The sequence below is a fragment of the Chionomys nivalis genome, chromosome 14, assembly GCF_950005125.1.
Source record: "Chionomys nivalis chromosome 14, mChiNiv1.1, whole genome shotgun sequence".
NCBI classification, from domain to species: domain Eukaryota; kingdom Metazoa; phylum Chordata; class Mammalia; order Rodentia; family Cricetidae; genus Chionomys; species Chionomys nivalis.
This window is the reverse complement of record NC_080099.1, coordinates 44,357,616-44,384,757: the sequence shown is the minus strand read 5'-3', so window position 1 is coordinate 44,384,757 and position 27,142 is coordinate 44,357,616. Positions and strand designations below refer to the sequence as shown.

Here is a 27,142-nt window from a genome sequence, read left to right as displayed (position 1 = left end):
GAGCCTTGGCTCTCCATGACCTGCCTTCCAATTCCCTGTCACTTGACCTCCAGTCTCCCTATTTGAATGTTAAGGGGTCACTCAAGCTGATCCCCAATCTCCTGGCCCGCACCAACATTCCAGGTTTGAGTCAGGATGGACAAATGCCGAGTGACACCCCGTCTCTGCTCCCGGCCCACACGCTCACTTGGGTCTCGGGCATCGATCGACTAGGAGCTCATTAGCGTCCGCACAGCCGTCGCCGCATGTCACAGGCTCTTAAAGTCTCCATTACTGAGGGACCTCGGTCCTCTGTATTTTTAGCCTGCATCTGGAGGAGAAGGCTGCATCTCCTGCAGTTAGACACATCAGGTTCAGTGCTTTCGACAGCTTCTCAGGCCTCTGGGCACCTGCGTAGAGGTGGGGGCCCCGGTCTGCTCCTGGAAAAAAATAGTGGGAGGTGGGGAGTTAGGAGTTCTTTCCTCTCCCATCATCTCTTAGCCTACTCCCATGGGACCACCTTCCATATATGACAAAGTAGAGACGACCCCCACACTTCCAGGATACCAGCAGCTCTTTAGGTAACACAAGAATGAGGGCAGGTGATGCCAACTTAGGAATAAAACCCAGGCCAGTCAGATGTCCCCAGAGATCAGCCACCATCTTTCCTTACAGACAGGTAGAGCAAAGCTTGCAGAAGCCACCCAGTATGTTGTCATGTCTCACAGTCAGATCAGGGTTCTGTCTGCCTATGGGGGACCGAGCCAGCCTGAGCAGCTACCCAGTCCAGAGAGCTCAGGTTCCTCTGTCCTTATGTAAGGACCGTATTTCCCAGACCCCAGAGTGCAGGAAAGGATGCTTTTGCAGGCAATGACTCTGAGAATAGCGGTACCCGTGAGAGGCAGAGCATTGCTTGCTTGGGAAGACAGGGAGGTTAGGCGGTACCGTGAGGAGGAGAGCTCTTCTTCAGTTGAGGAGGGGTCAGTCCCTAGCCTGAGCTAGGAATAGAGCTGTGACCATGTCGAACCTGGACTTCAGGAAGAACATAGACTCTGTCAGACACTAGATGCCCCCCCACCCCAATTAGCCATGTAACCAACTTGCTGGCAAAATAAGACAGCAAGATAACAGTGTCAGACTCTTCTGCCTCAGTCCCAGTGTACCAGACACGCTTCCTCGCCAGATTAGCGGTCCTCGTGTAAGGCGGGAGCTATGACGGCCATTCTCATCTTACAGATGATGGAAGTGAGCTAAGAGAGGCCAAGCACGTCACCCACTTGAAAAGTACCAGTGTCTATCCAGAGGGCCAGCTCATCCTTGGCTGTACCGAAACCACGGGAAGGAGTGAGGTGAGTTAGTTACCCAGCTGAGCTGTTTTGCTGATGATAAAGTGGGAAGGACCATAACATTGTGAGGGGTGGAGCTTCTGCCTGAAGTGGATCATCTGCGTTCCTCTGGGCTTCAATTAGGGACTGGATTGAAATGCGGAGGAGTTAGCTTGCCATGGTGGTGCTAGCCTTTTATCCCAGCGCTTAGCAGGCAGAGGCAGGAAGATCTTTGAGTTTGAGGCCAGCCCGGTCTGCAGAAGTGAGTTCTAGGACAGATGGAGCTACACAGAGAAACCTGTCTGAAAAGAGATGGGGGGGGAGGAATGCAGAGGGATGGGGTCACGTTACACACTTGTTTCTTGTTCAAGCTCCACCTGATTGACAAGCTGAAGAATAATAACAACATCAAACATTGCTAGAATGTTTTCCCAGTGCCAGGTGCACTGCCCGTTTAATCCTCATTTCTCCTCTGTGAGGTTTAGCCTAAAGCGAATGTGGAAATGAAGCTCAGAATGGCCAAGCAATCAGCCTAAAGTTGCACAGCTAATAGCAAGTGAAGGTAGGATTTGAAATGTGGCATGCTTGCCTTTGAGGTGTCAGTCCTAAGAGACCTGTTTGGAGAAGTAGACTTTGGAGGCAGACAGGGGTAGAGGAGGGGCTACATGCTTTCAGGAAGCACTTAACGATTTCCCACTATCACAAGGATGCTGCAGCTTCCTGATATTTAGGTTCAGGAAACTGCTCGCCTCTCATGGTGTCTTTTTACTCCGTCCATCATAGTTCTCCCTTCCCACTTCTCCCCGCCCCTCCCCCACCCAGTGCCCTAGAGTTTCAGCTCAGAATGCCTCCCAAAGGAGGAAGAGAAAGGCCTGCTACACCTTTGTGCATCTGGAGGGACCAAGAACAGCAATGGGTGTCACCAAGCACAGACACTTGAGGACTTCTGAGCCCTGGTGTTATCTATGAAATCACTGGATAGATGATGTCAGACACCATCTAGGGCAGGGTTGCCAAACACAGTCATGTACATCAAACCCCACCGGTGCACCATCCCTCCATAGACGCACATAGTCACATGTCTGAACTGGGGATTTGTCAAGTAAGGCAGAAGTGACTTCTAAACTGAGACCAGAATGACAAACAGGAATAGCTTGCTTATGGGCGGGGAAGGGTGTTCCAGACAGAAGGGAAGTGTAACCAAAACACAATATGATATGATTCTAATATTAACACAAACAAAGGAGCTAGAGAGATGGCTTGGTGATTAAGAGCACTGGCTGCTCTTCCGGAGGACCTGGGTTCAATTCCCAGCTGTTCGTAACTGTCTATAAGTCCAGTTCCAGGGGATATGACACTCTTTTCTGACCTTCATGGGCACCAGGCTAGCATGTGGTATATAGACATGCTTGGGAACAAAACACCATACATATCAATAAGTCTAAACAAAACAAGACAAAAAGGTAGAACAAGAGCCCTTGGAACCTTCACTCACTTCATCAACCCATTTCTCCTAAGGAGATGGAAAGTACTTATGCCTGGAACTTCTACCCAGAGGGTGACCCATGAACTGGGCCATGTAGGATAAGTAAGAACTTTCTGGGGATAGAAGAGGGAGAGGACCATGCAAGAGAAAAGCCCAGAGCAAAGGATGTGGCTGGAGATTTGATAGGATGCTGGCCCTGGGCTAGTTCTCTCTGGCTAACCTTGATAATTTATATTTTGTTGTGGGGAGCGGCAGGCTGCGTCCCGCCACCCAGCTAGCTTTACACCCAAAATAATTACACGGAAACTGTATTCTTTTGAACACTGCCTGGCCCATTAGTTCCAGCCTCTTATTGGCTAGCTCTTACATATTGATCTAACCCATTTCTAATATTCTGTGTAGCACCATGAGCTGGCTTACCAGGAAAGATCTTAACCTGCGTCTGTCTGGAGTGGGAAAATCATGGCGACTGCCTGACTCGGCTTCTTTCTCCTAGCATTCTGTTCTGTTTGCTCCATCCACCTAAGGGTTGGCCTATCAAATGGGCCTAGACAGTTTCTTTATTAATTAACTAATGAAAGCAACAGATTAAAAAGAAATCACTCCCACATCAATATTTTTCAAGCATGTCTTATCTGTTAATAAGGATTCAGATAGGAGTGCAGGGATCAAGGGATGGCTGAGGACCCTTTGAGTTACTCTCTGGAGCAAATGCTGGGTTTGGGCAGTTCCTTATTTCTTCAAACAGCTCGTTTCTCCCTCATGTGCCTTCTCCAAAGATGCGAAGGCTCCTTGGAGAGCCCAGGTGGCTGCAGTCAGTCTGTGTTGTCCTGGCTGGTTGTGACGGGAGGGACTTTCAGCAGCTGTGACATACTGGGGCTGTGACTCCTTCCTGGTTTGAGGAACAGAGCCTCTGGCCTCCCCAGAGCAGAGCCCCAACCCTAAGGTCGTCTGTGTGATCACTGAACAAGAAGCCTGAAGTTTGCCTTGTGGGTTGATTGGATTAGCATTTTGGAAGAGTCCCCTTCTAGTGAAGTATATTAACGATTCATTCCGGCTGGTCTCTCACCCAGGGCGGGCTCTTTGTAAAGTGCCTCAGATTTCCTAGGATTCCTCAGAGACACTTTGACATTCTGATTGTCACTGCCAACGTGGGCTGCGAAGAAATTAATTGACATGGATGAAACCCTCAATTTCCAAGGGCTGCATAATAAAATAAAGGTTATTGTATTATTGCAGATTCCACTACTAATGAAAAAGGGCTAAAGACCATAATCACAACATGGCATGTTTAGTGGGCTTTTGATTTCCTCAGGCAACTATCCTAAACTATAGAGATTAAAAAAGAGTTTTAGTAATCATGTATTGGAGAGTTATATAGCCCAGGCACTTTACCAACTGATCTATATGTTATCTGCTCCCCCCCACACACACACACAAACACAAAACCAGTGAAGGAGGTGCTGCCCATCTCTGGGGCCTGGAGAAGTGGAATGAGCCTGGAACAGACACCCTTGTGGATGAAGCACTCTGGTGTTAGATGAGAGGAAATAGTGAAAGACCTGAGCAGACAGGGTTAGCCAATTAGCCGAGTGTAGGGCACTCTAGGTGGCAAAGGATTAGGCAAGTTTGTGTGTATTTTCTAGACTTGAGAAAACATCTTTATCTTTTCCCCTTAGGCCCCAAGAATTTCATTAATCTGTCTCCCCATCCATCCACACAGAGGAAACCCATCCATTCATCTACCGATGTACCCGTTCATTTATCTTTCTATAAACCTACTTCTCCATTTGTGTGTCTATTAATGCACCCATTCATTTAGCTATGCATTCATCTATTCATCTACTTAGTCTCTAATTAATTCCCAGCACCCGTCGTGGAGGTGAGGGTCCACTCTGGTCTGGATGTCTGCCACTTAGCAGGTGGCAACAGAGAGAAGGAACAGAGGGAAAAAAGCTCCAAGAAATGGTGCCAGAAGTTTCTAACACTGTAATTTGCAGAATTTCTCCATCTTCTTCATCTCTAGCTTCCCTGTATGGATAATGGGGATAACATTTGTAGGACATTGTGAATTAAAAGGCAACAAATTTAGGAAACGCTTTGAATATTTTATGTGTCACCATTATCACCATCACCACCATCATCAGCACCACTATCACCATCACCACCTCCATAATTACCATCACTGATAATGCAGAATACTCTGGAAACTAAATATCCTTAAGTTTGAGAAATCACATCTACCACAGAAATCCTGAATGTATTCAACTATGGAACTTGATAAGATGAAATTACTGTACTTAAAATCATGAGATTCCTCAACTTTGCAACAGTCACATCGATTTCATATGTTCTTGGTGCTACAGTGTTGGGCAGCAGAACTGTAAAGGGTCTTGGTAAAAGAGCTTCTCCATCAGGACATACCAGGTCTGTCTCTTCTAGGTTAGTGGATAGGACTCTCCGATACGTCAACGTGATCGTTCAAGGGCTAAGCCCTGTGGCTTGCAAGGACAGATGAGGAGATAGTGTGTGGAGATATGCTTCTGGAAACTCTGAAAGGTGAACAACACAGTTCCGGAATGAGCAGGATCCACAGGACATGCAGGCCATGAAGATACTGCACCTGTCAGCTTAGGTGAGTTTATACTGTGGTAGCAAAAGATCCCCCTGCCTCAGATCCTTTTGACAAGGTTACATCTCCTCTGTGCATTTCTCTGGGGTCAGCAGCAGCTCTGCTCCAGATTTTCTTCACTTTGAAACCCAGGCCAAAGGAGAACACATTGGTTCTTTATAATTTTTATTATTTTTAATATTTATGTATTTATTTTGTGCACAAATGTGTGTGTGTGTGTGTGTGTGTGTGTATGTGGAGGGGTGTACACATGTCCCAGCATGCCTATGGAGTATGGAGGTCAGAGGACAATTTCCAGGAGTTGGTTTTCTTTGTCCACCATGTGGATGCTGGGGTCAAATTCAGATAGTCAAGGTTGGTAGCAGGCACCTTTACCTGCTGGGCTGTCTTACCAGCCCTGGCTAGTCTAGAACTTGAAGCAATTCTCCAGGGTCAGCCTCCCGAGTGCTGGGATTATAGTGCTCAGCTGGAATACGTAGGCCAAACTTGAATTAATGATCTCCTGTCTCACCCTCTTTACAGTTTCCCTGTTGGTGTATCTACCAGGGCTAGTCACAGTGTTTTTTGTTTGTTTGTTTTGGTTGTTATTTCTTTGTTTTGAGAGATGGCCTCACTGTGTAGCCCTGGTTGAGCTGGAGCTTGCTATGTAGACCAGGCTAGCTTTGAACTCACAGAGATCTATCTTCTTCCCCCTCCAGAGTACTGGGATTAAACATTTATGCCACCATGACTGACCAACAGTGGTTCTTAATGATTTCCTTCCGTTTTATTGGCTAAAACTTAACACATGGCCAAGTCTGACACCAGGAGAGCAATATTCCACCCACATTTAGAGAGGACACCAAAGGAGGGACAGGGAATGTTTTGAATAGTGATCCAATTTCCTTTAGACTGTCACTGCATGAGATGTCATCTAGAACCTCAGAATGACTTGGAGGAAGGACTTTTGCAGGCAGAAGCAGCAGCTTGGGTCACTCAGCTTCCTTGTGCCTTTGCTTCCTCCCCATCGCCACCCACTGACTCTGGGTACATTTCTGTCTGAGGATTCTGCTTTTCTGCTTTCTATTTCCTCAGCTTGCCATTTCCCCATGACTCTGTCTTCCTCTTTATGGTATTTTTACCCCCACTTTCCCCTTTTTGCATGTGTATATGTATGTGGTATGCATGAGTACGTATGTGCATGTCTGCTTGTGTGTGTCCCCGAGGTTAATGTCAAGGGTCTTCCTCAACTGCTTTTCATACTGTGTATTGAGGGAGATTTCTATTTAATGTTTTTTATTTAATTTATGTGTATGTATGTACATACACGTAATGCCTGCCTGTATGTATGTATGTGTGTATGTATACCATGTGCATGTGGTGCCCTTGGAAGTCAAAGGTATTGGATGTGACAGCTGTGAGCCATTTGATGTGGGTGTTGGGACCCAATTTCAGTCTTCTGCAAAAGCAGCAAGTGCGCTAGCTACTGAGCCAACTCCCTAGACCCGAGGCAGGGTTTCTAAGTTAAGCCCAGAGCTTGCTCTTTCAGTTTGCCTGGCTAACCAACTTGACCCAGGGATTCCTTACTGCCACCTCTCTTGCTGGGATTACAGGGTCTGCCGTGCCCTTTGTCTTTATAGGTGGATCCAAAAACCAGTCCTCATGGTTGCCAGGGAAGCACATTACCCACTGTGACTTTTCTCTGGCCCCTCTTCTTTCTTATAGCCATTTATCTGATGGCCTATGTTATAAATTCAGCAGAACTCTTTAGTTCAGGCACAAGAAGTCCAAATCACACCTATGTAAAGAAAGAAGACAAGGCCTTTGTATTTCTCAGTGCTGTCACCAAACACCTGATAGGAAGCAACTTAATGGAGGAGGGTTTATTTTGCTCATGGTTTGAAAGAACAGTTCATCCCATTTTGGCTGTGACAGCAGGACCTTGAGGCTACTTGCTCACAACTAGGTGGATCAGAAAACAGACAGGACAGAAAGTTGGGCTGGCTATAAAACCTCAAGGCCTGTCCCTGTGACCCACTTCCTCTGGTGAGGCGCTACCCCTTAAAGGTCCCACGCCCTCTCCAAACAGCCCCACCAGCTTGACATAAGCTTTGAGAGGCTTTTAAGAAGCTTCTCACAGGGGCTGGAGAGATGGCTCAGAGGTTAAGAGCATTGTCTGCTCTTCCAAATGTCCTGAGTTCAATTCCCAGCAACCACATGGTGGCTCACAACCATCTGTAATGGGGTCTGGTGCCCTCTTCTGGCCTGCAGGCATACACACAGTCAGAATATTGTATACATAATATATAAATAAATAAATAATTTAAAAAAAAAAAAAAGAAGCTTCTCACATTCAAACCAGAACAGAACAGTTCTGGCCCACACAGGAAGAGCCACAGGTAGAGCTGGCTGACACTCTGTGAATCTCAGTGATTCTCCGCTGTCTCGTCCCCACTTCCCACAGTGTGAACGCCCTTGTTGAGCAAACTCTGTCATCTCACCTGATGGCCTGGCTCCCAGTCACCCTTTCCCTCTTCTTTCATTGGTGCTATGGCCGTTACCTGCAGCTAGGCATGGTATAGGCGGAAGTCCTGGCTAGTGGACACGCCCACTCTTGTGTTTCTCTCCGGCTGCAGTGTGGCTGTGTGGAACAAGGTGAGCTCATTCACAGATGAGGTGAGGCACAAAGCTGAAGGCGCCTGAGCTCCTCAGACTTGTGTAGGGCAAAGCTACCACAAACTCCTGTGAGAAAAAAAATTAACTTTACTTGCCTAAAGTGCTGTTGTGTGGGGTCTTCGTTACAGTGACCCAACCAGAAAGAATCTCAGTTAGTTTAGTCCCCCTGCCGAGCCCAGCATGGCGGTCCAGGGGTAAAATCTGCCAACTGAGTCCAGGAGGCTAGGGTGAGGTCAGGAGGCCTGGTCTACAATGAAGATTGTATCAAACAAACAAAACAACAACAACAACAAATATCAACCGACCGGCCTTGGATTGGAACCCTAAGTCAGAATCTAGTACTGAAAGAGGTGAAGAAACTTCCTACACAGTACTGGGGTGCCATCCTCAGGAAAAAGGGGCTTGCCCATGGGGCAGCAAAGACCCTTTAAGGATCCCATTCTTCTTGTGTTTGTGTGATGAGATCTCTGAAGAGAAGGTCTAACTTCCGAATGTCTCAACTTGGTTTTTTCCTCTCACTAGGCACCAGAGGAGGCCTCAGGCCTCAGGCCGGTGCATCTTCTGCTAGGTGACTGGGAGTGATGGAGATGGGGGCTGTGGTGGGCAGAGCCCTGTGTGGTGCCAGGGTCTTCAGAGCCGTGCCTGCACCTCTGCCGTGAGTGCGTTTTGTGAGGTCTAAAGGGAACGAAGGAAGCTGCTAGTGTGTTAGTCCGTTTGGGTTGCTATAACAAAACCATAACCACAACCCAAGAGGCTAAACACAACAAAATAGATTCTTCACGATACTGCAAAATGACAAGAGCGAGATTAAGATGTTGATAAATTCAGTACCTCCATTATACCCCTTTTGCCAGGGTCTGTGTTCATGGTTCTTAAGTACATCTTTTCACTGTTCTCACACGGAAGAAGGGCAAAGAAGCTCTCTGGATCCTCTTTTTAAGGGGCACCACTCCTATTCAAGAGGGCTGAACCCTTATGATCTAATTACTCCAAAGACTCCACCTCTAGCCAGGCGGTGGTGGCACATGCTTTTAATCCCAGCACTAGGGAGGCAGAGGCAGACGGATCTCTGTGAGTTTGAGAGCTAGATCCAGGACAGGCTCCAAAGCTACAGAGAAACACTGTCTCGAAAAACCAGAAAAAAAAAATCCCACCTCTAGACACTACTGCATAGATTTTTGTTGTCGTTATGGTTGTTTGTTTGCTTTGTTTTTGAGACAAGGTCTCATGTAGCCCAGATTGGCATAGAATTCCCTCTGTAGTTGAGAATTACCTGGAACTTCTGCTCCACCCCCGTCTCTACCTCCCTGGTAGTGCTAAGGATTGAACCTGGGTCTTCGAGCATGCTGGGCAAGCACTCTACCACCTGATCTAGTTTCTAACCCTTGGATTTTCAGCATATGAATTTTAGAGGTGTCCTGGTTAGGATTTGACACAACCTACAGTCACCTGGGAAGAAAGATTCATTGAGGGATTGTTTAGATTTGGCCGATAGGCAGTCATGTCTGTTGGGGGGGATTGTCCTGTTAATTGGTGTAGAAGGACCTAGCCCCTTGGCAGACACCATTCCGTGGGCAGGAGGTCCTGAACTATATAAGGCAGAGAAAGCGCGGTGAGAATGGCAAGCAGGCAGCGCGGGTGTGTTGGTTTCCCTCTGCTCTTGACTGCATATGCCATGTGGCAGTTGTGTGAATCCCTGACTTGACTTCCCTGAAATGATGGACTGGAACTTGAGATTATAAGTCAAAAAAACCCCTTCCTCCCCAGTGTTGCTTTAGGTCAGGGCATTTGTCATAGCAACATATGAACAGCCACGGGAGGGAAACAAACATTTAGACGATAGCAACTGGGGAATGGCTAAGGGCAAAGCGTGTCTGGTTGGTGGCATCTGTATCTGTGCCCTCTGCCTGCATCCTCAGTCTGTCTCTGCCAGCGATCATCTCTGTGAAATGACACAAGGATCCTGGTTGGGTCATCTTTTCTGTGCCAAAGGCAAGACAAGTCCTTTAAATTTACTGCAAACACTCATTGGGGATGGACTAGAGAGTTTGTTAGCTGCAAACGCCAGTAAGTGTTGATAAATAAAGCCATTAAAAATGTGTTACGGCTCTGACACTTGGCGTAACATCTTTCCTCCTACTTTTCCCCATGTAACATTTACTTTAAATGGCCCCAGCCAAAAGCCAAGCACCAATAAAACGGGCCGAGGTCTCCCAGAACATCTTCACTTGTGAAACACTTGCAGGTTCTGTGCTGGGCGGGGGTGGGGGCAGCCACCGGGAGGCCCCGCTGTTGTGTAAACTGCAGATGTTGTAGTTCCTGTGGTGGAGGCCTAACTGTACATCACATTTGCAATTTTGACGCTTCAGTTGCTTAAAAATATTGTAACTGCTCCTCAAACAGGAAAATTGCATTTAGATTTCCCTGTGTGTTTAACCTCAGACTAGCAAGAGATGGTCTTCATATTTCCCCAGCAAATGAAATCACTTTTGGATTGAGATTGCTTAGGGATGGCTCCTATCCTAAGAGAAAGAGAATCGAGGGACAAACACAGCCGTGCCTTCTGTGCAGGCCTGTGATGTAGATAATCAATGATCGTTTTTGTTCCATACTCCTTGGCATAAAGGATCTAGGATCAAGACAAGGAAAGGCAGTCTTGAATATGAGGTTTAGTCACATCTGAACTGTTGCTGGGGGAATTGCAGCCCCCCGCAGTCAATTTTCGTAGGCCCAGCTTCCTGCAAAATTGGTATTCTTTGGCGCTTTCCATATCAAAAACCTCTTCTTCCTGTAGAAGCTCAAAGGCTTTCAAACCATATCTTTCCCCTCAATCAAGCTTATAACTCATTCACACTAAAGTATGATTGCTTACATCTTAAAGGGAACCAATAGGAATTGGGAAAGTTTACTCAGAGAAAAACGTGACGTCGGAGAGAGCCTATGCAATAATGGTCTGTTAGGCGACTGTTAAATGGGCACCCTTTTCTGTCTACTCAAAAGTTTGGTGATTGCTTTGTTTTGTTTTTAAGACAGGGTCTCATTTAACCCATGCAGACCTCAAGATCCATAAGTAGCCAGGGATGACCTTGAGCTTCCGAGACCCTCCTGCTTCCACCTTCCTAGTGCATAACTTACAGCTTTACACCACCCCATCCAGGTTCTGTGCCTCTCTGGATCAAACCCAGGGCCTCCTGCATGCTCAGCAAACACTCTACAGAGCTACAGCGTTAACCAGCTCAAACTGTGGTAAGTTTGCCTTTCCCCCCTTCCCTTTCTTATACCCCGTCAGCAAACTTCACTGAGGAGTCTGCTTAGAACAAGACCTTTCTATAATAGAAAGGATAGAGCACAAGAAGCAGCCGTTATAAACATGGAGCTGCTGCGGCATGTAGTGTGCGGGTGCCTGCTGCATGCCAGGGGCAGACCGCCATGGACAGTATTTTCTTCCCAGCACCCCAGCCAGGTAGGTAGCACAGTTCCAAAGACAGAGGCAGCAATTTTTTTGCAGGTCACACATAGAAAGGCACAGGCAGTTTGATTTCAGGGCCTTTCTGTTCCAAGTGAGATTAGATTAAAATAAGCATACAGGGCAGGCTTTGAGGAGACAGTCTTTAATGTGCTCTGAACTACCAGAGAAGCTGTGATGAGGGCCAGGAAAGAGGGCCAGCCTCTTGCTGGGCAAGAAGAGCCTCGGGTTAGGGCAGCTGCAGTGGGTCACTGCATTCTTGCCCCCTTCCTCCTCAACGCCCCCCTCCCCTTACCAGCAGACACCAGAAGCCAGCAGGCTGGCTGCGCCCCAGGCAGGCTCTGGTCAGGAAGAGGGAATCTTTTGTGAGCTGCAGGCCTGGTCTCTGTTAATGCCAATTAGCGTTTCTGCCTGCTTGGAGCTGCAGGGCCAGCAGGCTTCTGTGATCCTGGTGGCTAGGAGTTCTGGCCTAGAAACGCTCCCCGATGTGGGACGAAAGTCAGAGAGTCCGAGGGGAGGGACTTGGTCATTGAAAGGAGAGGAAATGGGATTTCACAGGAGCTCCACGGGGCCCTGCAGCCTCAAGAGCACAGCTCCCTGGGGCCAGGAAAAGAGAGAGAGGAGAGAAAACAGCAGGCCTGCCTCCAGCTGCCCTAGTTGGCCTCTCTGTGAACCAGGGTCTGACTCCTGAGAGAGAAGCTAGAAAGAGGGTTCCCATGCTCCCAAAGTTGTAGGAGACCCTGGGGCAAAGCTCTCCTAGGACTTCAGCTAGCTAAGCTTGTGGGTGCAAGGAGCATCCACGTCAGAGTCCCCAGTCCTCAGGATCTGTGGTCGTCTGCTTGGGTCGGTGTGAATTAAGTGCCAACATACAACAGCTTGAGAGCTTAGGAAGTCTGAGCCAAGCTACCGTCTCGCACTGGCCTGCCGGGAGGGTACGGCTGAGGGACTCTGGGTTTCTGAGCCTCCGGCTTTGGTTCCTGTCTGCTCTCCTGTACCTTCTACGCCCTTCCTGTTGCCCTGCCACCTGCCCCTCTTTCCCACTTGTGCTTTCTTTTTGCCCTTTGCTTTCCACGGAGTTCGCCTGGCTGGCTGGCAAGCCTCCAGCAGGGTCATTCTCTCCTTTCTTCCATTCCCAGCCCTCCCTGAGCTGGATCATATTGCCCTCTGACCTCTGTGGGAGGGTGGTCCCTTGTTTCACTGGCAAAGCAAGCAGAAACAGGGAGTCTCTCAGGATCTGGTCGCTGTCTATCCCTCTTCTCTCTGCTGGCTTCAGTTTTAGGTAGTTGATGAGCTGTTTTTCGGTGAGTCACCAAGGTGTCCTAAGGGAATGATTTCCCAAAACCTTGTCACTGAAGCTTCAAGGGAAACACCTGACCTTGCCAGCACCAGGCTTGTCCTATCCTTATCCCTATGGGTGGTCCTCCTCTCTGTCCTCTCCTCTCCAGGGATGTGTATGTGTGTCTGTGTGTGTGTGTGCGCGCACGCATACATGTGCGTGTGTGTCTGTGAGTGTGTGTCTGTGTGTGTGTGGAGGGCAAGGGACAACCTTGGGGTCATCTTAAAGAATACCATTCACCCACTGAGACAGAGTCTCTCATTATCCTGGACCTCACTGAGAAGGTTGGATGGGCGGCTAATGGAGTCCAGAGATTAGTCTGTTTCTACCTCCCCAGTGGTGCTGCAATTCCAAACGTGTGCCGCCACATTTGTTCATGGACACCGGGGATCAAACGTGGGCCTCGATACTTGAGAGGCTATTGCTTCATGAACAGAACCAGCTCCAACCTCCTTCTCTCTCTTTCTTGAGACAGGCTCTCACCATGTAGTCCAGCCTGCTTTTGAATTGTCAATACTCTTGCCTCCAAAGTTCTGGGATTAGTGTTGCACCCCATCATATTCAGTTTTAGAAAAATCTTTGCAAGAAGCAAATATAGGGACAGGGACAAGAAGGTGTTGTCTGCAGCTGGAAATCGTTGGGCTTGGTCCGTTTCTGGCCCAAACCCTTTTCTCTTTCTTGCGCACTTCACTCTCTTCTCAGGGATTTCTCAAAACCCCCAAGGCTTCTAGTCTGAGGAAATGGACAGTTTCAAGGTTAGAGAGGACACAAATAGTGATAGAGGGCTCACGCTGGCTTCCTGAGTCCCCCAGAGACCATCTCACACACCACAGCCGATGCAAAAGCATGAGGATTTTATTAATTCTGTCATGACAGGGTCCCCCAGCATTCGGGAAGCCGAGGGACCCCGAATAGATGGCACAGGCTACTTTTAAAGGGGCCACAGAAGCAAGGGGGGGGTTGTTCTTTGGCTATTTTGATTGGCTTATTCGAAAGGGCTATTACCAATAATTGACTGGAGAGCTGTTGCCAGATCAGGTGAGGTAAGAGGTCATTTTGACCCCGTTTCCCAGGGGACTGAACCAAAACATACGTATATGGGTAATTGTTCAGGAACTGAGTACCTGCGAGTGTAGTTGTTAGGTCCTTGGTTCCCAGGGGAGGAGGGGAAGCACTATGGCACAGAAGCTGAGAGGATTCAGAATTGTCAAAATGGCTTCAGAATTGTCTTAAAGTCTTACACCAGTCATAGTCTCCCCTGACACTTCAGGACAATACCTCAGCCTAGAGGACAAATGGCTTCTTTTTTTCTTTTCCTTTCTCTTGGGACAGAGTCTCACTAAGTGATTCTAGACGTCCTGGAACTTACTCTGTAGACCAGGCTGGCCTCAAGATCACAGAAATCTGCCTGCCTCTTCCTCCTGCATGCTGGGATTAAAGGCGTGCACCACTACACCCGGCTCAAATGACTATTTCTAACAAAACCGAACAAAAAAACAGAACCTGAGGTGGGTAAGCAAATGGTGCTTGTCGCGTCATACTGAGCTGGCCACCTGCTGACCGGCCAATGAAGTCCAATGTCCATAAGACTGGTGACTGTTTGGCTTTGTTTTGGAGACAAGGTCTCAAGTAGCCCAGACTGACTTCAAACTCAGTGCATAACTAGCAATAACCTTGAACTTCTGATCCTCTTGTTTCCACCTCCCAAGTGCTGGGACAACAGGCCCACACTTCCGGTTTATGTGCCGCTCCGGATCAAAGCCAGGGCCTTCTGCATGCTAGCCAAACACTCTATCCGTAGAGCTACAGCACTACCCAGCCCATGAGACGAGTCAGTCTTAACTATGGTAGGTTTGCCTATTCCCCCTTCCCGTCCTTATGTCCCATCAGCGAACATCGTTGAGGAGCAAACTTCACACAGGGAGATTTGGGGTCACTGCTGTGCTTTGTGGCAAGAGCTGAGAAAGGGGTTTAGGCTGCCGTACACTGAGTGGCTCGTGTGCAGAAGAGGTTTTTCTGCTTGGGTTGAGAGTGGGTATCCTGGGCTCTGGCTGTACTTCAGCTAGACATGTGAACGCAGTTGGAGCCGGAGAATTTAGACAGTCATGTACAGCTTCTATTTGCTGAATAGAATCACTGAAGTCTGGGAGCTTTGTGGACAGTACTACAGTTACTGCAGCTGAGGATGTGGAAGCTCAGAGGGGTTAAGTACTCAGTCAAGAAAATACAGCAAGGGGCTGGAGAGATGGCTCAGCGGTTAAGAGCATTGCCTGCTCTTCCAAACGTCCTGAGTTCAATTCCCGGCAACCACATGGTGGCTCACAACCATCTGTAATGAGGTCTGGTGCCCTCTTCTGGCCTGCAGGCATACACACAGACAGACTATTGTATACATAATAAATAAATAAATAAGTAAATAAATAAATAAATAAATAAAAAAAGAAAATACAGCAAGAAAAGGACTAAGGTTTGAGTGTGAATCTATCCGGCTTCAGAGCTCCCAGATTGTACAATACTTCATGGGCACGATTCTTAGGATCCCTTCCCACCCCAAATGTTCCCATTGCTTCAGCTGAACAGCGCTACTGCTGGGGTTCTGAGAGCAGGGAGCTAGAGTCCTTGGAGACCATCTTAAGGGACGTTATGACGTCAGAGCACAGAGGGTGGGAAGGATCTATGCACTTTCCTTCCCATCCGTTAGCCATTTCTTTGTCATTGGAAGCTGGCAGGGGAGGCTTTGCCAGCAGAAGTATCACAAAGACTATCACCTATCACTCCTTGGGAAAGGTCAAAGAACAGCAATCTAAAGGTCCAGGGGCCAGCCAGCTCATGGGACCAATCATACCCTTCTAGAAGGTATTTGGGCTCTGCATTCGTCCCCACAGCCTGAGGCTCGCGGGAAGGTGGATGATGTTATTCTCTGACTCCTTGGGGCATCCCCTGACTGCCCCAGCCAGAGAGAGCTCCAGTCTCCCGCCCTCGTGGCTTACACCATATAACTGGACTCCGAAGATCTATTGTCGTGTATTAGTCTCGTTTAGCTCATTAGCCTCTTGAGGGCAGGAGATCACAAGTGATCCCTCCTTGCCTCCCCCACAGCACTTGGTGAAGGGCTGTGCTTTCTTGGAAGTCAGCCAACACTGATTGGTTGTTTGGAACCCTCTAGACTGCATTTAAGAACTGGCAAGCGCATGCGTATAAGTTTACTTGTGTTCATGTATATGTATGATATATACGTCTGACATGTACATAGGGTGCAGGTGTCCCTGTCCATCAGAATGACACACATACATGTACCATGTTCCCATGCAATGTGATGTACCAGATATTAAGGAGAAATTGAGTATGGCGCAGGCTGTCCAACCCCAGAGCGAGGAAAGAGAACACATGTGGCAGCTTGCACCTGTAATCCCATCCCTACGACGCTGGACTAAGGAGTCTCATGAATCTAAGGCTAGCCTACGCCACATATCAAACCCCTATCTAGAAATTAATGGCCTCTAGCAAGTTAGAGCAGATGAAGTACCGTTATTCGCGAGTACACCGCAGAGTCACAGCTCAGGCAGTCTAGGGAGACAGATCAGGAAAGGGCTAGTGAAGAAAGGAAAAACTGGCCAGGACTTGGAGTCTGTTGGGGATTGAAGCACTTCCCCCACCCCAAGGACGTGTTCATCTGACTCCTAACACCTGTGAACATGACCTTGTTTAGAAGCTGAGCCTTTGCAAATACCATCAACTTAAGATGAAATCATTGCTGCATGAGGGGACAGCCTATTGCTCCAACAACCAGTGCACTTCTCGAAGGACATCTGGTCACAGACACAGAGTGACAACAGTGTCACATGACCAGAGAAGTATGACTTTGGGAGATAGTCCATCAGCTAAGGACATCGTGCATTGCAGTCTTCAGAAACTCCTGAAGGTTGTGGGCCTCAGTGACTGTTCCCTGCCTCCCCCCCCCCCCCCCCGCACACTTAGACAAGAGCTAGAGCTTTCCTGAGACTCAGAGGTGTAGAACACAGGGCTTTCTCCAAAGCCCTCGGAAAGGAACTCGCCATACTGATGCAACTTCAGAGTTCTGGCCTCTAGAACTGTCACTGAATAAATTCCTTTGCCTTTAAATCATGGTAATTTGTTATGGCAGCCCTGGGAAATGAACCCAGAGGCCTACCAGGAATGCACTGGGTGAGGGAAAAGGGGGAAGAATGATTCTGTCACGAAAAAACCAGCTTCAGTGGGGCATGGAGGAGTGGGGGCATGCTGCAGAGAGTAGCAGCATGCTGCCGAGAGTAGCGGAAAGCTCAGCTGATCAGGAAAGTTCCCTGGGAGGTGGGGAAGGAGAGTTACATGTTAGAACCTGCATGTTTGTGTGTATGTTTTACAGGGCTGTGTAATTATCTGAATGTGTGCCCATGCATGTACTTCCTGGAATTCCACTCTGCTTTTATGATTTCCGGTTTAGTATGCTCCTGCATGGCTGATGTATGCCTTGACCTATGTGTGTGACTTGTATGCCAGGGCATTAATGTGGATAGTCTACAAGTCTGTGTATTGAATTCAAAGCAGTTATAGGAAGGCTGGAGCAGGAGCAGCCCTGTTTCTCTGTTTACACTCTTGGGGAACACTGTAAATACGCCTGGCCAGAGTATGAGATGACAGGTAGAAGGTGGGGGCTGGGGTGTACTTGTCCTGGTTCAAGAAGACAAGATAGGGCAGGGGGCTTGGGAGGGACAGAAGTGGTCTGTTCTTAGGCTGGAAATGTGACCCAACAGTTAAATGCATGCAAAAGATCTCTTGTAAAAGGCCAGGGTTTCTATATGTGCTTGCAACAACCTTCGATTCCAGTTCTGGAGGATCCAATGTCTTCTTCTTGCCTCTTAGGGCTCTTGCTGCACATATATTCATGCAGGATCATACACATACACATAAATTTAAAACAAAACAAAAAGAAGCTTCTTTTTTTTTTTCTAAGTGCTTAGTGCTGTGGTCCCTTTTGTACCATGGCCTAGCCACACTGGCACAGCTCCTGAAGAGCCCTCAGTTAACATAGGGCGGGAGAGATGGCTCAGTGGTTAAAAGCACAATACTGCTCTTGCAGAGGATCTGAGTTTCATTCCTAGCACCCACATCAGGCAGCTCACAGTTGCCTGTAACTCCAACTACACGGAGATATGACACTCTTTTCTGGGCTTTGGGGGACCTGTGCATGAGTGAGCACGCACACATTACAAGTAATCAAAAAATAATCTTCAAGAATGACTGAGTTTATAAAAGTACATTCTGTGATTTGGTCAAATCCCTACCTGCCTGGGAGTCTCTTAGAAGAGTCCCACTCCTTGGAGAAAGGTTACAGCCGAGAGCATGAACCAGGGGAAGAACCACCTCATCCCAGCCCCTACAGAACGTTGCATATGTATATGTTGTTTCCCCCCCGGGGACATCTCAAGCAGAGATTTTTATGAAATCTAAGAACCACTTCTCTGTTCCAGGCTGACATTGAGAGCGTGAGTGTGTGCATGGTGTGTGCAGGTGTGTGCAAGCATGCGGAACTTCCAACCTGTTTCCTCTTCGAGAATATGGTTAGCTCAGGATGTCAAGTGCAGCCCCAGGCCCTGCCAGCTGCTACCATGGTCAGATTGCAAGGGGCTGTCCTTGATGAGGCCAGTAGAACAGACAGAGCCTGTGGTAAGGACGGGAAGAGAGGCGGAGGCTGCTGCTTTGAGGCTTGGAGCTCTCTGGGATCAGTCTTTGACGACACTTAGACTGAGACGGTTTCAGGCAGAAGCAAGCCTTGAATGTGGAGTTGGGGTGGACATGTAGGATGATGAGAGAAGCGTGCACACAGGCTGTGAGGGAAGAGTTAGAACATTTCAGGACCTTGGCCAGTGTCCTTGGGCTCCTAGGGTGCCAAAGGTTGTCTGCCAGTTTCCAGATACCTGGTCTGTGGCAGGCCTCTGGGTGCAGTTGAGATGCTGAGGGCAGGGAAAGATACTCCTAAAATTTGAGACTTACCCGGGTACTTCATTAGGGTTATAGAAGCTCTTTAGAAGCTGGATGTGGAAAAGAGTCCCTCATAAGCCCCCCAAGAATGAGAAAACAGGGTCTTCTAGGGCTCGGATCTGGCAAGGAAGAAGAGCATGCTGAGGCTGTGTTTCTTTGCCCCCCTGTGTCATGCACAGGGCCAAGCATTTAGCACTTCCCACCCCGGATAACCAAACTCTATTGTTCCTTTGGGGAGCAGTCCAACAGCAGAGGCATTTCTGTAGCTATTCAAGAGGCCTCTCCCATGTCCTTTCTTGATGCTGCCTGCCACTTTCCTGTGCCTGGCTGCTGCCTCCCACGCCTTGCCCTTTGCAGCCCCCATTGCAACTGGCAAGACTTCACTGCCACCACTGCGGGGATGCTCCTCTGCCCCCCGACCCCGTGGCTCTCTTCCTTCCAAAGAACTTTTTAAGAGCAATTAATCAACCTTATCACATCCTTTCTATGGAGTCCCACACAAGGAGGGATGTAGAAAAAGCATCCTGCTCCTAGAAGCCAGTCATGTGGATATGTGGACACCCAGGCAGCTGGTTGACAGATTCTTCCCTGGGCACGGTCACCTCTTCCAACTTTGGAACTGGCTGCAGTACGAGCCTGACCCAGGAGGAAAAAGTGGGGAACACCTGCTGACTCTTAGCCTTGCCCACATTTCCTACCTCCCTCCCCCATCCACTTCCTTCAGTTATTTCAAGCTCGTTCGTTCTCCCAATCCTTCCCTAGGCAACTTCTTGGGTCAAGGGTCATGTGCAAAGCATTTGGAGATGAATACCCATGAGTGTGGAGAAGTATGACCTCCGTGAATGACAGCCTTTCCCTTGCACACGGGACCCACCCTTTTGCAGCAGCCAATGACATGGATAAAGAGTGTGTCTAAATGCAGATGTGTACAGTCAATCCAGCAGCACATGGTCCTTCGAGCAATCTAGTCTAGGCTCTGGTGTTTTGATTTCCAGACAGTAGCACTTCAAATAATGGGGCCCTGGACGAGAGGAATCCTAGGGCCACCTTAGCTGGTCCTGATGCCAGTAGATGGAGCCCCACCACCACTCTGTTCTAGGATCCCAGCTGGGTCTGGGGATGTCCCGAGTGAGTGATGTGGGAGCTAGGGAGAAGTAGGGCCTAGGCTGGAACCTAGTGAAAGAAGACCAGGTCAAAATGAGACACTAACTATACACCAGCAATGACAGGCCCTGCCTTAGTTACCCTATAAAAACAAACTCACATTATCCACACGCTCTTTCCTTAAAATAAGCATTTATTTTTATTTAATATGTGTGGTGCTGTTCATGGAAGCCAGAAGAGAGAGTTGGAGTTCCAGTCAGTTGTGAGCCACCTGCTGAGGGTGCTGGGAACTGAACTCAGGTCCCTGGAAGAGCAGCAAGCATTCCTAACCACAGAGCCATCTTTCCACCCCCCACCCCCCAGCCCCAAAAGTTCTTAAGGAAACTGAAGTTTAACATAATGAAGCTTACATGGTGAAGAAGCCACAAAACCAGTCCTGGACCAAGTTGTGGAGGCTTTTGTCACCATTGTTTTGTTTTTATTTTTATTTTTATTTTTTTTAAAGATTTATTTATTTATTATGAATACAGCATTTCTTCCATGTGTGCCCGCATTTCCAGAAGGGGGCGCCAGGTCTCATTACAGATGGCTGTGAGCCACCATGTGGTTGCTGGGAATTGAACTCAGGTCCTCTGGAAGAACAGTCAGTGCTCTTAACCACTGAGCCATCTCTCCAGCCCCATTGTTTTGTTTTTAATCTTTGAAAAAGTTTTAAATGTAAGTCAGAGAGCACCATTCTCTGCTTACATCACTCACCCAGCTCCCTGGTGTCCTTAATAAGAATCCCTTTTCCTTTCCACTCAGCAAGCCCATGAATCTCTCTAACCTCAGCCCCTCCTACTCTACCACCCCTTCCGCAGGGCTGGTGCCTCCTTTCAGATCCAAAGTACACATGTTCTCTTCCCAAGCCTCTTGCCCTCACTGCACTGCTGCTTTGGGCACTTTCCCTCCAAATCTCTATGGGGCAGCTTCTTATTTTTCAGGTCAAGCGCTGCCTCCTCAGAGTGGCCCTTTCCCCACTGCCTAGGCACCACCAGTGGCCTCCCTCCTTTCATCCCAATTTATTTTCTTCACAGCAATTAAAATTATTCATTCCTCACCTTAATCATCGGCTGTCTGGTAGCTAGAACAGAAGTTCCTCAGGGAAGAAACCTTGTTTGTTCGCCACGGTAGTCCCAGGGCCTGGTGCTTAATAATTGCTCAATAAATGTTTGATAAGTGAGTGGTCTCTGAAAAGCTCCAGGGGCCCCAAGAGGGACAGGATGATGGGCGTGAGAAACAGGGTATGGAGAGAACTCCACCTAAGGGTTGCAGAGCACACTGCAGCCTGATCACTGGGCAGCTGAGCTGTCTGTCTGTCCATGAGATAGCCTGGCCTCCCTTCCTCCCTTGCTGAGTGGAGAATATATATATACCTTTTGTTTGTTTGTTTGTTTTTGTTTTTCAAGACAGGGTTTCTCCAGGTAGCTTTGGTGCCTGTCCTGGAACTCACTCTATAGACCAGACTGGCCTTGAACTCTTAGAAATCCACTGGCCTCTACCTCCTGAGTGCTGGGATTAAATCCACCGCCCAGCCTGAATGGAGAATGTACGTGGACTCATTTCCTCAGATGTTGTGTGAAGTCATGTGGAAGAGATGAAGTTGCCTGGTGTTGCTGAATCAGAGATTAGTGTCCTTGGGCGCCCTGGGTGTCCCCCCAACCTTTCCAGATTTGGGGTGAGGTTCAGGGAAGCTCTGGAGCCTGTGTTGCCTGCCCTCGGGGTTGCAGCAGGCATTGCCTGGAGGAGGGGGAGGCTGCTGTTGAAGGAACCTGATCTTTTCCTTTTGCTGACATTCTTAGATTTGGCATTTACAACCTCAGGGTTCTATTCCGAGGAGGCCTTTTGCATTTGATGTAAATATTATGGTGATGAGAGGTGACACAGAGAAACCCTGTAGGAAATCGAAATCCACCCCCACCAGGCTGGGAGCCTCTCCCGCTGCCTCTTTGGGTTGGTATGCAGAGGACTGATTCCTCCCAGGTCTTGGGTTAACCCAGAAGAGCCCCCTCCACCCATAGACAGCAGGGTCTGGGAGCTGCACCCTAGTTATTTTTCCACTTTGTAGAACCACATTCATCAATCAATGTGGGGAGCAATCAGGGCGAGTCCTGAGCTGAGTAGTGCTACAGCTATTCTTTGGGGGGGGGAGGTGGTGTTGTTTTCCAGAGGAAGGGTGGAAAGTCTTTAGCTGGATGGAAATGAAAATGAAGGCTCCAAGCCCTGGGGTGTTCCCTAAGTCGGTTGCTGTCCCATCCACTTCTTCAGTGACTACCAGTTCAAATTGTCTCCCAGCAGTTTACCCTGTATTTACATGTCTCTCCTGACTACTGGGGCCCTCTGGCAGCTGCAGTGTTCCTTAGTGACAGCCTAGTGACAGTTCTCTTCCCAAACAGCCTGAGAAATAATCACACACACACACACACACACACACACACACTAAAGCAGCAGGGCCCTTATGCGGATAGTTCTTTGATATGCTGTGAGGCTGTGTGTCCAGGGACAACTTGCTGATCTCTCTGGTCTCCATATCTTTCAAATGGGGAAGATAATGTCACGTGATTATATGAGGATACCTTGGCATGAATGACTGATCAGAAAGTAGAGCAGAAATGATCAGGTCCAGAGGGCTTGGCAGGGTCAGTGTGGACCAGGGGCCAGCCACTGCTCTGGAAGCCCAATTACAGCTTCTCTTCCTGCTGTGCCATGAGATCTGCCCGAACACTGGCTAGACACCCCGTTGGTAAACTGGTTGCTGAATGCATGAGTGTTTCTGAGAGCATCAGTAAGCTAGAACAGTCAAGCTGCTGTTCTGCAGCCAGAGACAGGAGTTCAAATCTCAGTGAGGCATCGGGCATTAGACTTTTCAAAGTTTTGATTTCTTCATTTCTAAGAAGGAAGTGAATTTTATAAAGATTAAATGGGAAAGGGCTTGGCATTTATCAAGCCTTTTCTGAACATCCCTGTAAAGGATTTTATGTTGTAGTGGGAAAGACCAATGATATGATCAAGAGATCTAGATCAAATCTACCTTCATCTCTTATTTCCCGTCCTACCTCTGTCTCTTGTTTACTGTACTATCTTCAGCTAATAACTGCACCTCTAGCTCCCAATCTATAGAGAAAAGCCCATCAAGCAGAACATAGAGACTCACACTGACCATCCCAGCTCTTAGCAGTCAAGCCAGGGAGGCTGCAATGAGTTTCAGCCTTGCCTGGGATACAGGGTGAGACTCAGTCTCAAAAACAACCAGCCAACCAAAAACACTACAGAAAGAAAGCGTGCAAGAGTGTAGTATTATCTGGCTTTAAGTGGCCATGAAGAAAACTGAGAATCTGGCGTGAAGAAGACGCTTAATGCTTATATAATGAATAGCAACAGTGGAAAGATTTAGGGTCTGGATTGAGAGAACTTGGGTAGATTGCCTAGATTTGTTATTTGCTTCGTGCGTGATTTGGGACAAGTGACTTCACCTCTATGAACCTTGAATTCTCTTGCTATAAAGCAGGATAATATGTATCCCCCCAGCATTATTGTAGAATTAAATTAGACAGTTAATATTAAAACACCTCATAAACCATAGGACGCTGTGTTCACTCTAGTTTAACATTACTTTGAAGAGAGCTCTGGGTAAGGAGCTGTGAGGGCTTCAAAGACATTCAGTTTGTGGTTCTGGTCCTAGATGAGCTATGATAGCTGTGCGCAGGGGAGAGGCACAAAGCAAGGGGCAGAACTCCATGAAGATCTCTGTCCATTCACTAACTGCATACATGTTTACAGGGTGTCTTCCTAACCCAAGGCATGGAAGGTCTACTAGAGATTTTAGGTTCGGTATGGCAGAGGAGCCTAGAAGGCCAAAGTCAGGCTTCTAGATTTACTGTCCTGTGGGTAAAGGTCCTCTGTGGGCTCATATGCTTTGAGTTACCTTGTGGTGACTTCTGGCCAGCTGAGTCACTTCCCTCGGTCACCTCTGAGGCCGGGGAATGCGGAGACAATCGTGAGGCCATTTGAATTAGCTGTTCAGTGGGTGGCCTCTCCCCAAAGGTCAGACGCCTATCTGACCACCACAGCTGGCAGTCACAAAGGACCTGACGAGAATCCAATCTAATGGTGCTGCAAAGGCTGAAGCCACTCTTCTGGGAACGGGAGGGTGAGTTGCAAGGTGATTTTGCTGCTGTCACAATTTCCCTTTAGACACAACCTGTCTCGAGGGCCAAAATAGCAGCTTTGCAGGCAGAAAGTGTTGTGACATCATCCTCAGATTCAGCCAGATTCATCAACTCCTCTCCAGCCAGCCGGTCTCCCTTATTCCTTGGAGACATGTGTCAAGGCCCTAAGGGACAAGCTTGGTAGCCCAAAGGTCCCATCTAGCTTCTTGGCCCCAGTTCTGGTCTCTGTCTAAGAACAAGACACTCCTAGCCCCAGCTGATTGCCACTAGGAAAAGAAGAAAGTGTTTGTGCCTGTGGCTGTACTTTCAGTCATTCTGGTGCCCCAGGGTTGAGTGTAAGGCCTGCAGGGTGAGGAGCATACAGACTGGGCTAGAGATGCAAGGATGATACCTGGCCTGGAGGCTGTATTGAAGGGGTGAGAAGTCAATCTGCGGTTGCTGGGAGACAAAAGGGAGGGAGGTAAAGAAGGACAGAAAGAGAACAGAGGTGTGTGTGTGAGAGAGAGAGTGTGTGAGAGAGATAGAGTGTGTATGTGTGTGTGAGAGAGAGAGTAAGAGAAAGTATGTGGTGTGTGTGTGTGTGTGTGTATGTGTGTGTGTGTGTAGGCAAAGCAGAGGATAGCAGGCAGGAATGGAGACTCCACAGCCTCCACTGATTAGAAGGGTTTTGAAATTGATAAATTACTTTGTATCAGGGCAAAATGATTTGACCAGATTTCAAATGTCTTAGAGAAGGGAAGCTTCTCTTGGGCCAAGTATTGATTGCATTTAATAGAGCTGGGGCTTTCTCACTTAAAAACAACAAAATAAACATCTGGGAGAAGGCACTAATCTCTCTCCCTCCCTCTGTCTCTCCCTCCCTTTCTCTCTCTCCTCTCCATCCCTCCCTCTCCCCTTGTCTGTCTCTCTCCCTCTCTTCTTTGCTTGCTTTCTCCCTTCTTCTTAAGAACAGCAAAGAAAACAGAGACTGCCCCAGCCTGGGGGCACTGCTGATGTTGAGCTGTGGAGCTCCTTTGGGGCAGATTGATGGTGGGGTTTGGGAGAAGAGGGGGCCTTGGGTTGGTCCCATTCTTCACAGATCGATTTTTGCCCAACAGGGACTGTCAGGGCCTTTGATAAATCACTAGTCCAAGTGATGAATGCCCTGAGGCAGGATGGGGTGGGATGGGGGTAGGATGCTAGTCTGGGAGGCAGCCCAGGGAAGGGCAGGGGCAAGGAGAAAGGGCCAGTGGGTAGAGGGAAACAAGCAAAGTTAGCCCTAGATAAATCTGCAAGATACACGGATACCTTGTCTCTCAACGGGATTTGACCATGATCATTGGCTCAACGGCACTTCAAAATCCATTTTCAACCTGTCTCTCGTCTGTCTCTTGCTGTCTGTCTCACTGTCTGCCTCTTTATCTGACTTCCAAATGAACTCTGATGGTTTCTTCCCAGGAGAGGATTTGCCTGGGCTTCATCAAAAATGGAGAAAATCTTAGGAAAGTGGGAGGCAAGGAGGGGTTTTGCAGTGACGAGAGGTCAGGGAGGGCAGAATGGCACAGGGTGGTCTCCCCGCAGTATGCACAGTGCAGATACAGCAAGGATTGATAGCAGCAGAGAGGGAGGGGGCTGTGGGGATGCACATAGGAGCTTGTAGGACAGCTCTTAGCAGGAACAACCAGGTTTCCCTAAAGGGAAAGGCCATGTGTGTGGCCTGCCTTGCAGATGACTCAGATCATAGATTACAGACTTGAATTCTCTCTCACTGACTTGGACATTTTGCTCTCTCAACTTCCCTATCTATAAAATGGAAAAATAGAACAACAATCCAGTATGACTCATTGTCCTAATTAGCATAAACCTGGGCCTGGCCTAGAGCAAGCACCGGTTGGTGAACATTAGCTAGGGAACCCCACTATTCTTCCTGGTGTAAAAGCAAGGCAGATTCTGAAGTCACAGCTGCACAAAGCATGTCGGCCACTGTGGGGACTCCTAGCTCTGCCAGAGGGTGGAGAACGCTATCAGATTTTCCATCTATAGGCCCATTTACGTCTGTTCTCTGCCCCACAGCGAGTGCTGGTGCATCATGGGCCTAGGGCTCTATTAGCTTCTCTGTAGTAGAAGTGACTGGAACATAGCCCTCCAAATACCCCCAGGATCCCCAGCTGGACTCCCGGACCTTGGGTTTGGTGCCTCCTCACCGGCTGGACCCGAGACTCTGTCCATGGTGCTAACCCTCATCCCCTGCCTTTCCTCAGCCCTGCACTCCTGACCACCAACTTCAGCGTCTCTAAAGACCTCCTCATCTCAGGGATGAATTCTGAGCTCACGTTCTGGACTGCTGCCAGGAAGAAGGAAGCGGCGTTAGTTTAAAGCATCACACAAAGGGCCGCAGGTAATTATGTCTCTTTTAAGCTGCTAACAGGATTGGCCGTTTGATAAATGGGAGGATTTGAGGCTGTTTTGTCACTGACAAGCTGTTGTAAGATCATATTGGAAGCCGAAGACAGTTTATCTTCATGTGTGTGGTGGAGAGAGGGGAATTCTCCGTGGATTTTACACCCTCTTCAAATTAATGTGATTTCCTAGGCTGGTCCTGGGCACAGAGTGAGTGATCTTTATGACTTACCCCCTGATTAGATTACCTGGTTCAGCGGCCACCTCCAACCCCTCGGAGTGCCCTGGAGCTCACCAGGGCCCTCCCCCACCTCATCCCACCAGCTCTCCAACACCTCATGCATCCCCCCTGACCTCCCTACTCTCCTCTGCTAGCTCTACTCACAGACCCATTTGCTAAACAAGTCACACAGCTCAATTACTGTTGGCTGGCCCGAAAGCAAGAGAGATCTGGTTTCTTTAGCTCCTCTGGAGGAAGTAGAGAAGAAGCAGGCATGGGAGTGGGAGGGAGGGGAGGAACCAGTAAAGGAGAGGAGAAACTAGACAAAGAGAGAGTTGAAACAGAAAAACAA

General features: G+C 48.4%; 1 long non-coding RNA gene across 1 annotated transcript; it reads left to right on the top strand.

Moving 5' to 3' along the window:
* The first annotated feature begins 1,218 nt into the window (after positions 1 to 1,218).
* LOC130887027 (uncharacterized) lies at positions 1,219 to 26,548 on the top strand. Its single transcript, XR_009058314.1, has 4 exons — positions 1,219 to 1,328; positions 5,233 to 5,425; positions 11,235 to 11,323; positions 26,432 to 26,548. It is a non-coding gene; the product is annotated as an uncharacterized LOC130887027 (long non-coding RNA).
* Positions 26,549 to 27,142: the final 594 nt, after the last annotated feature.